At 40.8% G+C, this 13,278-nt stretch overlaps 2 long non-coding RNA genes across 7 annotated transcripts in view; one reads left to right on the plus strand and one right to left on the minus strand.

Moving 5' to 3' along the window:
* Window positions 1–13,278, plus strand: part of LOC140689450 (uncharacterized) — a 186,351-nt gene that overhangs the window by 153,567 nt on the left and 19,506 nt on the right. The gene's annotated exons all lie outside the window — the stretch shown is intronic.
* The window catches only part of LOC116285734 (uncharacterized), a 47,261-nt gene that overhangs the window by 7,512 nt on the left and 26,471 nt on the right, over window positions 1–13,278 (minus strand). For 3 of the 5 annotated variants that reach the window (XR_012064403.1, XR_012064402.1, XR_012064399.1), the window contains exons 2-6: window positions 10,714–10,779; window positions 9,490–9,564; window positions 8,799–8,888; window positions 3,636–3,727; window positions 2,792–2,924 (exon numbers count right to left, since the gene is read on the minus strand). This is a non-coding gene — a long non-coding RNA (uncharacterized lncRNA). Of the gene's footprint in view, window positions 1–2,791; window positions 2,925–3,635; window positions 3,728–8,798; window positions 8,892–9,489; window positions 9,636–10,713; window positions 10,780–13,278 lie in introns of all 5 variants that reach the window. The other 2 variants (XR_012064400.1, XR_012064401.1) reach the window with 2 other exon arrangements.

Below are 13,278 nucleotides of genomic sequence, written 5' to 3' on the forward strand. Positions count from 1 at the left end.
TCCAACTCTTACGTCTGTATCACTCAGTGATTCAGTTCCTCTTTTGTGCTGTTTCCATTGTCCCGTTTCCTCATTCTTCATCTAGTACAGGCTCCTGCAAATCCTTGCTTTAATTTAGTTGTGCTCCCTTAGGTTAGCATTGTTCTTCCTTGACCATTTCCTCCCTCATCTTTTAGTTTTTCTGTTTTGTTTGATATTTTTGGTTCAGGGGACCTGCTTTCTTCTCTAACCCAGAAGCACTTTTATTATACTGTTTATTATTTCACACGCATATGATCAGAGAAAGCCCTTCAGTATTCTGCTAAACTAACACGTCAGTCTCTTCTGAGGCAACCTCTCTCCCGCCCTGTTATTACCCAAAGGTTTTATGTCACACCTGCCACTCCTTGTTCTCCTTTTCTGTAGATTTTCATTATCAGAGGTCTTAGTCCCAATAATACAACCTGGGCAGTTCAGTATTTCACTTTTTCTGTAACTTGAGAATAGGTCTCATTCAGTTATTCAACAAATAATTAGAGTGCCAACTATATGTTAGGTGTTGTTCTGCATTAATGGGATACACAGCTGGTCAAAATAAGCATTAAGTTTCTTTGCTAGTGGAAGAGAGAAAATTAAACAAGTAATGCCACAATTATAACTGCAAATTGAGGAAAACGTTTATGAAATATAACCAACACGTATAATGGCGTGATTAGTTTGCTATGTGGGACGCAGGACAAAGAGGAAAGGTCAAGAGAAAGGTTTGTGAGAAAGTAATAGTCAAGCAGAAATCAAAGGGATCATCAGGTGGAGAACGGCAAGGAGAGCAGGAACGCTGCAGGTCAAGGGACTAGACTGAGTGAAGACTTGTCCAGGGCATCAGCTGGTTGCATCTGAAGGACTTTAAGACCAGCACTGCTGGAAGCTGCACAAGACGGGCTTTGGTCAACATAGTGAGGCTTTGGGATTTTATTCCAAGTTCAATGGAAAGTCTACTAAGGGTTTTAAGCAGGAAAACAACTAAATCAGTCTTTCATTACAGAAAAATTACTTCCAGTGTACTCGTGGAGAATGAATAGGGGAGTGAGAGGTTTAAATGGAATAAGTGAGGAGAAAAGGTAGACAGCTGTTGTCCGTGGAAAGTGGTGGCTCTGCCAAAGAAGAGCCTCCTCACTGCACAATGGGAGAGACACACTCCTTAGGGTTGTCTGTACACGTGGTATCCACTGGAGTTTTGCCCCAGTTCTTTCCCTTCTTCCTTTTCCTCCCCCTCCCCTCCTCCTCCTTTTCCTCCCCATCCTCCTACGTCGTCTTCTTTTAACCCTGTGAACTGATTCCTCTTAGACTCTGAGCCTATTCTAACTTTACAACCCAAGACAACACACATGATATTTAACTAATGCTCTGAATGCAATATGGCTTTCAACAACTGCGTGCAAGTGGCCACATCCTTTGGCGTAAATGTTTGTTCAGTGTCTTGTGTTGCTCTAATTCACCTTATTCCATCCACAATTTCAGAGAAGGGGAGAGAACTGGCCCAAATCCTACAACCAGAAATAGTAAAACCTAGGGTAAACATAGGTGTCTTGACTCCTGGACTGGTATCTGTGTAACTACAATCTTTGGATTTTTTAAACTACCTTCTTCACAAACTGTCACTTTTTCAACCAATGTGATTTCCCCTGCAAAAATCCAAATCCAGTAGGATAAGCAAAACAGTCTTGTTGGCTGACGTTCCAGACAAATAGCTGTCCCCATTATCAACTGAACTGAAACCATAATTTTCCTACTCCAAGCCCAGCACTGTATTTGTACAACCATATTTGACCATAAAGAAGGTTCATTCAGCCGACTGAGATCGGCTTATAAATTCTCCTGCCGTCTACTATTATTTACACCAAAGGAAATCATCCCTCGTTTCCTGTTCACTCTTTTTACTGCACAAGCTGATGGAAATATCATTCTTGTAGTCAATGAGAATTCAATTACACCAATTTAAAGACTGGTATTAAGAACTTAATGGACTGTTTTCTCTTTCTTATTCTGGAAACTTAGCTCATTTCCCACAGAATAATTGAACGTGCTTTGTTGGTATTTGACAAATGGCCTCTGTTCTAACCTTTAAACTTTACCCTTTCACCATGCATAACCAATCTGCACTTTGCTATTTCATCATAGACATGTGTCAAGGCAAATGTTTTCCTTATTTTTAGTCCATAATTGCTAATTTTCTTTTTTTTTACTAGCAGTGTACCAAAAAACGTAAACTATAAAGACTCATGTATTGTTGATCTGGGGGTTCGTGTTGCTTAGAAACAGAGGACCTCAATTGCCAGACATCAGTTAGGACCACGGGCATACTGCTGTCATACAAGCCAGCTGACAGCTTCAGGTAGAGGTTACAACACAGGTTGGCCCTGCACAGAAGCCGGAAAGAGGAAGCTAAGAATCTTGCCCGCTGCTCAGCCTTAGCAGGAATTTGAGTCCGCTGTGACAGCCACAGAGTGGGAAACATTCATACAGGTAACTTTTTGTTGGGGATTCCAGGCAGCCTAGGCTGCGACTGAACTACTAAGTCTCCAGCAAACCGATCATAACTATATATTCATTCCATTGTTGGCTCAGGTTTTGATTAGAAAGCATTCAATATATTTGTCCCAAGGCTTCAGAATTCTTTGCCTGAGAAAACAAACACAATTGTCAGGCAGGCAAACAGCCATCCAAAATTTGAGGTTTAGTTGGGCTTTAGGATTGTAGGTGTTAGGTAGGGTGTTGCACGAAAATAATGGAATTGATCACAGAGAGCCCTCACCTCTCACATCCAGTCTCGGTTCCCAGTTCTACGTGCTGCTGGGTTAGCAATTTCAAATGCAAGTCACACTGACTCACTGCTCTGATTCTCAGTCTGCCTGACTTGGTCACCAGTGCCAGTTCCCTGCAGACAGCTGTGGAGGAGAGAAGGCAAGCTTTCGTAGGGCAAAAAAGAAAGAGTGTGTTGTGTGTGCGTGTGTGTAGTGGTGCACATGTAGGGATATATTAAAATGAGGGAGACTAACTGCTTTCTTGTCAATAGATATATGCATTGACTATGATTATTCTTTAAAAATGTAATTAAGGAACTGATTTCCTCACAGTTATTCTTCAAGCCCTTTTAAGCTCACAACATCTCCACTCTGCAGAATTACTGTAACGCTGACAGAGTTACATCCTGGAGATATCTATGCTAGTGGTGTGGATTTTTACCTTCTTTTATATCACTATTTTTGGCTTTTACACTTTTAGATTCAAGGGCTGCACATACGGCATTCTATCTAGTTGCATTTTTTTAAGAAACAAGATGTCCAAATCTAGAATATTAATGTTAATACCCATTCCTCCCATTTTCTTTTAAAATCTGAATTACCTGAATTTAAAAAATAAAATGCTATGACTTATAGAAGTGGAATCCAAATAGGAAATCAAAATTGCTTTTTTCTTTCAACTTTGGAAAGAAAAAAGTTAAGTGTTAAGAAAGACACCGTGATGGAGAGACTTATAAACTGGGTGTGAGTCCTCAGACCCAAATACAATAATAGACTTTACTCAAATTAATACAGATTATTTACAGTTTGTCCAAGTCTTAAGAGGTACCTAAAATCTGAAACCAATCGGGCTACCTTCCCTAAGGGTCAGATCTTTAACTAATGCGATCTCAGTCTCGATTACAGTTGACTTCTGTGTTTCTGAGATGGGTATCAATCTGAAGCATCTGAAAATAGAAAGGCAGAATATTATTTCTATCCTTGTCTTATCACAAAGTACACCTGATGAGTAGATAAATAGATGAACCAGATGTAGAAATCACAGGCTGGGATAAGCAGCAGGGTTTGGGGAGCTGCTCATCACTTTTCCTTTCTTTCCTCTTGAGAAATGTATTTCACCGTTTGTAATTCCTCAGGTACCCTGCATCCAGGACTGAAGGATTGGGGAGAGGGGAAACCCTGTGTACCACAGCAACACTTCAAGTTCCCCATCTATAAATGTTGCTGACTTTCCATGAGTAACTGGTCCCTGAAGCAATTCTATTCAGCAACACAGTATCACTTTGAAAGCTGAAAAAAATTAAATGGGATTGATCACCAAGAAGCCCATACCTTTCACATTCATTCTCAGTGTCTGTTTTCACTGAAACCCAGAAGATTTTCACACAAACCACTTAGTTCAACTGTGTTTCACTCTATGTCCATCTGTCTGTCCGTCCTTCCTTCCTTCCTTCCTTCCTTCCTTCCTTTCCTTCCCTCCCTCCCTTCCTCTCTTCATTTCTTTTCATGGCTCTAAATATCTCATGTCGAGATTCAAGCTCTGATTCAGATTAGGTGATTCCGGTATGAGAATAATAGATGGTAATGTCTGACCTATTTTGCTGAGAATTTCCAAAAAGCACTCAACTCAGAATATTATTATAATTATGTAAATAAGAACACAAATCACATTAACTGGCCTGTGTATGTACACCATTTAGAATGGAAGGGCAGTGGTGTTTGCCATGCAACGCTTTTGAAATGGAATGCTTAATTACCCATAGGTCAGGATTAGAGAACATTATTGAAATAAACAATTTGGTATCATTGTTTAAATATTTTATTAACTATTTAATACAGTTTGGAGAGTAAGGATAGACAATTTTGCTGTGTAATTACATTTAATCTTCAGTATTATTTGGTAAGAAAAAAGCTTGCAAAACTCTCAGAGGGGTTCATATTTGCATGGGGGAAATAACTTGATTCTTTATCCTGTGATTTGCTTTCTTTTACAAATTTACTTTTTCTACAGGTGATACTGCCTAAAAGGGCTTAAAAGAAATAATTCAGCGGCATAAACCTTTCAGCTTAGATTGTTAACATAACTTTAACCACAGTTAATGTGACTCCAAAGATCTTGTTCTGTAGTAACTTTGTTTTATACTGTAAAAGACACTTAAAACTCCCAGTTAAGCATCCAATTATCTTTAATTAATGGAGTACTGGAATCATTGCATTAAATTTGGTCTTTACTTTTTATAAATTGAATCTTTCAATACTGGATGTGTTTCCCTAGGGTCATTGGGAAACCATCATCCAAATTCATGATTCATATTGTGTACCCCTTTCCGTTATTTAGGAAAATGAGGATTTCTAAGGTACCTGGCAAGTTTCTCTGCCCAAGAGAAGCTCATTGAAAGATAAAAATAAGACTTTATGCTAATCTGTCACTTCACTTTTAAGAAACATCTTGCCTTCATTAACGCTTTCAAACGCTAATCACAGTACTGTATCAGAAAGTTTGAACACTTGGGTCTAGAAAAGAACTTCCATGGAACTATAAAATGAAACTGAATGATACCTTGACAATGAAATGTAGTCCAATTATTTCATTCTACAGGTAGGCAGGCAGAGTCTTGACATGATCTCCCAGCTGTCACGGTCTTAATTAGACACAGAGCTAAACCTAGAACATCTCCTCTCCTAAGCTCTTTGTCTTCTTTCCCTTTCTGTTCCATTTTCCATTCATTACTCACCAGCAGTCACTTCCTTCTTTTATCCTTTATGAGATCCTGTTTTGTTCCATGTCTACCAGCTTTAGCTATTAAATATTTAAGGAGGAACCCAGCCCTCAAGCTTGCTTGTCTTTGTCACAGGCACTTGTGGCTTTTTTCCATCGGGGGCTGAGGGCAGTCAGAACCTTATTATAGTCCCCAGTGAGTCGTTGTAGGCATGTGGCAAGGTATAGTAACATAGTTGGCACAATTTCTTCTGTGGTCACCGAGAAGGAAGGGTTCATTGTACAGCACAGGTGGAGGCTGTACATTCATGTCCTCTTGCCAGTGCTGGCTTAGCTGAGTTCCTAATGTGCCACCTGCAGTAAACAACCTTGAGCCAACCTTGGTGTGGTCCCATTACTTGCAAGGAACAGTTGGGCCCCCAGTGGCAGGGCGCTCGAATTGACCCCTTCCATCATGAAGAGGGAACCATTCATCCACATAGAGCAGACATTAATTCTAGATTTCAGTGTTTTCTGACTATCACTCATCTTCCAGCACTAAAAGATGCTTTCTGAGTGCTGATGGAATCTCAAATTGCACTGAATCCTACCAAGTGGCTTCTTTTGCAGTGAAAGAAGCTAGGCAATGAATGGATGCATATGGGATGCACAGATCCTACTTGATACCATCACCCAGAAGTAGCTGGTCCTACAGATTGACAGAATAGCCTATTAAAGACATCAATCATCAAGATACCAGCTACAAGACAGGACCCATGAGTCTGTGGTGTTATCTTTGGTGCATGGCACAAAATCAGAAATTGCCACCAACATTCACTGCTTTTTTTTTCCCCACACACAGAGTCAGGGATAAAGGCACAGAAATGGGGTGGAATCGCTCACAATTACACTGCCAATAGCAGACAGTTTGCTTTCCATCTCAGTGAACTAGGACTAGTGATTAGGATTTTTAGAACCAGTGGAGGAATGTTATCCCAAGGGAAGACATCAGTGATTCCAATGAAATAGGAGACTGGAGACTGCGCTGAAATGGAAGGCCCCTCCTGCCATTGGCAGAGAGGAAAATGGAAGTTACATTGCGGGTTGCGCAGATTCACCCTGACTATCAAGAGGAGACAGTGCAGTGCCACTCGAGAAAGGCAGAAAAGAGCATGAGTTGAACCCAGGGGACCACTAGCAATGCTTCCTATTGTTTCATGTGAGATCAGAGGTGCATGAAACTAGACTGCAACCTCACAAAAAGCAGAATGGCAAGGCTGATTCCTTTGGGAGTAAAAGGATGGGTCACTCCACTGGGGAAAGGACTCAGATCTGAGACACCATATGAAGGTAAACAGGTAATGAAGGATGTCACAGCTGCCGTCAACCGCTTGGGTCCAGCTGTAGGACTGCCATCACTCTGTGGGCTGCAGCAGAAAGAGAGAGGAAGCAACATCATCGAGAGAGGAAGCAACATCATGAGGCAGGTCCAGGAGGACTCCGGGAGGCAGGCTGCCTGGCCTGCACACTGGTTTACTAACTCGCAGGCCTCCTAATCCGGCTGGGCCTCAGTTTTATTCCCTTTAAATTGAGGACAGAAATAACACCTCCCTCCTAAAACTGCTGTTAGCATTACGCTGGATGCTGTAGAAACAAGCACAAAATTAGGTGCTTAGTAACTGTTAGTTATTAACTGAGAATAGGTATCATTATAACTGTTTATGGCTATTGTTCTGCTCTTCTTTCTGCAGTAGCATATATCTATTTATATGGTTTAACAAAGCTCTTTTTAAATCTTGTTCCTTTCCCTACCATTGAAAAGGTGTTTTTTTGGTACTGCTTAGTCAAGAAGGCCGGATATCAATGACAGAACAGCAAAATTAGTAGAGAAATGGACACCCAGAGATCCCACATGTGAAGTTTCCACAGTAAATGGTGAGATTTTGGATCATCTCTCTTTAGGGAGAGGGAATTCCCAGTAATAGGAGAAGAGCCACATTTGAAGATTGTGTATTTTTATATACTTAAACCTGTTTAGAAATGTTAAGCTTAGAAAGAGGGTGTGGGTGGGCATGGCAGCCCAGGTACTGGCTTGCAGTGCACGCTTGCCTTTTAATTTGACCCCTGGTATTCCATCGTAATTTCGTTTGGAAGAGTTGCCTCTGTGAATGACTTGGTGGGGCACGTGGAAACCTAGATGGTCTCAGTCCCTCTTAGTGTCCTCAGGGAGGCAGGCACCTGTGACCTAGGCTTGGATAACTGGTTACTCTGACCTTGAATTTCAACTCTTTCAAAAGCAATGCAGAAAGAAGTACTGGAGCTGATAATCTTACACTGTTGGTAGCAACTGCCCTCCCACCGTTTGGCCGGCTTCTTCTCACCACTTTCCCCTCAGGCAGCTGGGGGAAGGATGAGGGCAAACATGGGAATACGGAAACCAGTGAAAGGTATCAGCCTCCAGTGACTAAACGATCAGAGAGTGAGTGTGCCCAGAGACCCCATAAATCAGTGGATGAATCCCTCTCCTGGCAGGAGGAACACATGATTGATAATGAGTGGGAGAGGGTGTGAGGGAAGGAGCAGAGAAAGTAATTTTCCCTCATTTAAAAAAAAAACACCTGTCAACCTTTTATAATATCTCCAAAAATTGACTAAGATCTAAGGAAAGAAGAAAATGAAAATATATGGTTTTTTTGAAAGAAATATTTCAAGGCCACTAGGGGAAGAAGTTAAATTCAAGAACGCGGCCAGGAAAAAGAAGAGACGAAAGCCTCGTGCATGAAAAGCACTTCACCTCCCCTGGAGGGACCTCAGAAAATACACTGGTCCATCCAGAAGCTAGGTGGTTAAAAATATTTGACTCTCTTGGAAAGGATGGCCCCTAGAGCAGATATTCTGGAGGCAGAGAAGAGCAGAAGGGAATGTGAGGAAATCAGAAGAGGTCAAGTATAATTTGTTGAAATTAATCCAACAGATGGATGTCTCCATGTTTAACAGTTAATTCAGGGTTTTGCTTTTGAGAAAACTGCAGATACTAGAAACAGATACTGCCTTGGGGGTTAGAAGGCATTGAGCAATTGGATTCTCTCCTGCTGGGTTACTTGTTCATTTTCTCTAGTCCTCAATTTTCTAATATGTAAAGTAAGTGGAAAAACCTGTGTCCTACCTCCACTGCAAGACTGCCTTTTGTATTAAATGAGATAATGTAAATGATGGGAACGGATGTACTTTAAAGCTGTACAGAACAAAATAGGAATGGCACTTATGAACTTTAAGTATGAAATTTCTCAAACACGACGTAAGTAGAAGAACTTACATACCTGTCATGCTCACTGCACAGTCGATGAGACGTGTCCCCACATCATTTTGCTGGAGTGATCACGACCTACTCCCATGGGCAGGGGCCAAAGCTGCTAAAAATGATGGAAAAAAATGATCTCCCTTATATACATTCGCACTCACTCACATGGACTTGGAGGCAACTCTCCTAATCTGAATTGTTACAGCCGTTTCTCCTGCCCCAGGGCTAGGCACAGGCTGTTCTATAGCTTGGAAATGGAAAATGAAGGTCAGGCATTGCCATGGCGCTGCTTCTGGTTCTAGCCTGTATCTACTTGGGCCCAGAGCTCAGTCCTTCACGACTTTGCCACAACCCACAGAGCATCATAAAACAAACCTAGTCTAAGAACGTCTTTGGGAGGAAAAAGAAAACAGCAAGCAACTGAAATGCTCCTTAAACATTCCTCTCCTTTTCCGAAGACCCCTTCAGCCACTGTGCTTAGATTTCCCCTGTGCATTATTTCCCTCTTTAAGAGTTATTTCAGTGTCTTTGTGGTTACACAACTCTTCCACCCCTGCCTGTGGGCACAGCATTGCCAAACTGTCTTTGATGCACTCTGAACATCTGTGGGCATCAGGCACCTGGAAGGGTTAACTAACTGGCTCCTTTGTTGGTTGGGTACAGCCATATGTCTAGTTCTAGCCAATGAGCTCTGAGCAGAAGTGGTGTACCTGTTGGTTGAGCATTTGTTTGCTGGTGTTGCTATTCTCCGGAATACTTTTCCTGCTCGCACAGCAGTGGTCCAGCTACAGAATAAGATATAGGTGGGCTGTAAGTCTAGATCCCAGGGTTACAAGACGTGGAGCACAGCTCCCAGCTGACAGTTGATGCACATGTAACGTAAGAGATGAAAAAATAAAATGAAACAATTTTAAAACGTTTGGATTTATAAACCACTATTAATCTGGGAGTTGTTTGGTATAAAGCGTAGCCTCTTCTATCCTGACTGCACTGCTACACTCCTCATCCCCAAAACAGCTTTCTTACTTCTTAATTTCCCACTGACTTTGAAGGCAGTTTCCCTCCTGGACCCCAAGTTTCTCCCTCAAATCATTTAACCGTTTGAAAACAGATCCTGGGGTCAGAATAAACCACTCTCCTCACCACTGTGCCTGCCATCTTTGCCTTGGGACATGGACCATGGACAGCAGTTCTCATTTAAGACAGACAGTGGTAGGGTTTGGCAGACTTTTGTGTTGTCATGGAGGCACCCATCATTAGATTTTCCAGGTCAAGCAAGGCATCTTTGGCTTTAACATAAAAAGGTTCTGTACATTGTATTAAAATGGGAATTCATCAAAAGTAGGTATATGCTTTGCTTTCTCACATAACTACGTCATTGCTAACTGGATATCTAGTCTGCAATTTGAAGAGCTAACCCTTTCTATACCTCCTCTAAAACAAGGTCATCTTGCTATACATACAAATATATTTTCAAAGGTCTATTCCCCCTTTAACCATCAAAGCTAAAAGATCATGGTTTTTCTCTTATCTGGCACCAAATTAATTATAAGAGCTGTATGTTAATATTAATATGGCTTCACTATAGATCAATAGCTTTTATTATCTTTGAATCAAACATATCCATTTTATGATAAAACTTCACAGTAAAATTCAGAAAAATCCAAGCTGATAAATTTAGGTAAAGATTTAAATGGAAGTGTTTTATCTTTTAATCATTCAACCAAGCTCCAGATCAGTAGCATAATCTGCTTAAACTGCACGAGTCCTCACATCCACAGGAATCAAATGAAAGCAAGGTTTGTGACATTTTTCTGTCATTTTCACCAGTAATTCCCCTTGATGGATTGCTGGGATTCACAGGGCCAGGAGAAATTACTGCCTACCAGCCATTCAGTCAAATCCAAAATGCTTTAGTACAATTCCAGTATTACCCCATTCCTTCATGGCTCCGTGACAGCAAGTTGGGAGTTATCCGTGAATCCATCAAATTGCTCTCCCTGAGAAGTATAAGAAAAAGAAAAAAAGTAACCACATCAGTTAAACACAATCTGATGTATCACCTTACCCAGTGTCAGGAGGAGAATTATTCGATTTAGTAGTTCAAGGTGGATTTCCTTACGCAGTTCTGGGTTTAAGGGTTGAGAGGGAAGGCATGGCTGGGCTTCTTCACTGACACCAAACCCTCAGAACAACAGGGGTGGACTCAGACCTTGGATGTCTAGACTTTCTCCCCAATGGATGCTGCTTCAGAGGAGAGTAGCTGGAAAGGTAGGAAGGCTGTCCCCTTGTTGGAACCTCCCTCTCTACTTATTATATGCAGGTCTGCATTCAGTGGGCAAAAGATCACTTAAGAAGGTCCTTATTTTAAACCCTGCATGGTGTCACAGCTTCACCAGCAAATCAAGTTGTGAAGAATTACCTCTTGGGAATCAGGCAGTTTGGGGTGTAGACATGGCTTGGGGCTTTAGATGAGTCAACGGCCAGCAGGTATGGGTCATGAAAACATGAAAAGATTAAGGAGGTACAGATCTTCTATTCTTACTTTTATTTATTTATTTATTTTGGCTTTTTTTCTCTTTGCATTTATCCCGTTTCTGTTTGTCTTGTACTTGGTTTAGTTCCCCTTTTATTTATTCTTCTTAGCCATCCCATGGATGTCTTATTAAAAATTATTTTCCATTAAAATGCGACTGATATGCTTTTGTTTCTACTGACAGTGACAAAGAATGCAGGTGATACACAGAGCTTTTGTCTCACTGAAAATCACACGGCTAGAACGTAATTAAAAATAAAAAAAGCAAATGTGAGCACTGCTGCTCCTAGTATTTGAAAACCCATTCTTTTGACTTGTTCCTAAAAGCTTATAGTTTTGGAAACTGGGCAAATTAGTTACCTGTTTAAATTGTGAATCTGTCATTTTAAAACAACAAGAGGAGCAGCAATGTATGCAGAGATGACAATATGTTAAGATCGCTTTGGCTGCCAAGGGTACTCTGATGCTTTATTTAACCCCTTAAGTAAGAGTGTAGGTAGGTTTCACATGCAAACAGTGCTTCATGCATGTTTCCCTACTGGACAGTGTCCCACCATTCCTAAGTTTCAATTACTTGTCATGAAACTGATATTTGTGGGCTATTTGGTGAAATATTTAAAAAAGAACATATTCTCTGGGACACAGACATTTCACTATTCTTGGAAAAGAGTATTACACAAGAAATATATTCTTAATGTGCTAGATTGAGCATCCAACTGCCATTTACAAAATGATTTTGTTGGTTTAAAAAACAGATTTGCCACTAATTTGGGGAAAGACAATTCATCTTTTGGGGCCTTGATTCTCTCAGTCATATAAGGTGGAGGTGAGACTAAACCATCATTTAAATTCCTTGTGGTTCTAACATTCTGACTCTAAGGACAAACTGGTGTGTATCCCAAAGACAGTATACTGTCATTACTGTCTTACGGAGCTGTGTGGCACAGACTGTGAATAGTCAAGCTGTTTTTTGCTAATACTTTGACTATTCAACACCATTGTTAACGATAGTTTTTACTCAGTTACTTTTCATCTTTAGTTGAGTCATGTTCTTGATCTGGGCTTAGAGATAAAAGGGAGTTCCCAAAGAAGAAGAAAAATAAGAATTTTGGGGTGTTTACCCTGAGCCACACTTTGGGTAGACAGATATATAAATCTCAGAACAAGGTGGGAAGGGCATTATTAAACGCCCCGTTGCCAGTCCACTAGATGACCTGACTGCCGCCTGCTGGGCTCAGTTCCAAACTGAGGATTGTTCTACAGTCTTTAATATTTTTCCTGGGGTATATCTATAACTCCCACTCAATCTATTCATTTATACCGTGGACTGAGACTATTTCTGAAATAACCACAGTATTTTAATAGCCACATCTTGGATTTGGTGTTATATGCAGTCTGTTCTCACAGAAGGCAAAACACCATTGATGTTAGAGAAAACCAAATTCTAAGTGCTTATAATTCTTCACCATGAGAAAATTTTGTTTTCAAACGAGACATTCTAAATCCAAACTATAATCATACTTTGACCTCTCATATACTCTTCCAAAGTATTACTCTGTGTTGTTTTTTTGTGTGTGTATGCATGCATGCGTGTGTGAAGGAAATATGGTGGAATCTTGACTGTGGATTTCTGGCAAGAGCTAACTTCTAATGAGCTAACTTTGCATGGCGAGGTAACAACACAGTCAGACTCTAAGCTTTCCCACTCTTGTTTCACTGCAAGTTCTTCTGCCTTTCATCTAACTGCAAAGACACCAAAGACGGCTCCAGGCTTCCAGGGAGATAGTTCACATTAAGGGTTTGCAGAGCTGAGCTTGTTGATCTGCCACACAAAAGTACTGTCTCTCAGCAGCAAAGGAAAGCCACCATACTGAGGTCACTCTAATTACTCATCTGCATGCAAGAAACAGTCTTCTAAATGAACACTTTCCACCCCCTCTTTTAATTATGATTTGTTCTCTAA

This window comes from Vicugna pacos, chromosome 26 (genome assembly GCF_048564905.1).
Source record: "Vicugna pacos chromosome 26, VicPac4, whole genome shotgun sequence".
Classification (NCBI taxonomy): domain Eukaryota; kingdom Metazoa; phylum Chordata; class Mammalia; order Artiodactyla; family Camelidae; genus Vicugna; species Vicugna pacos.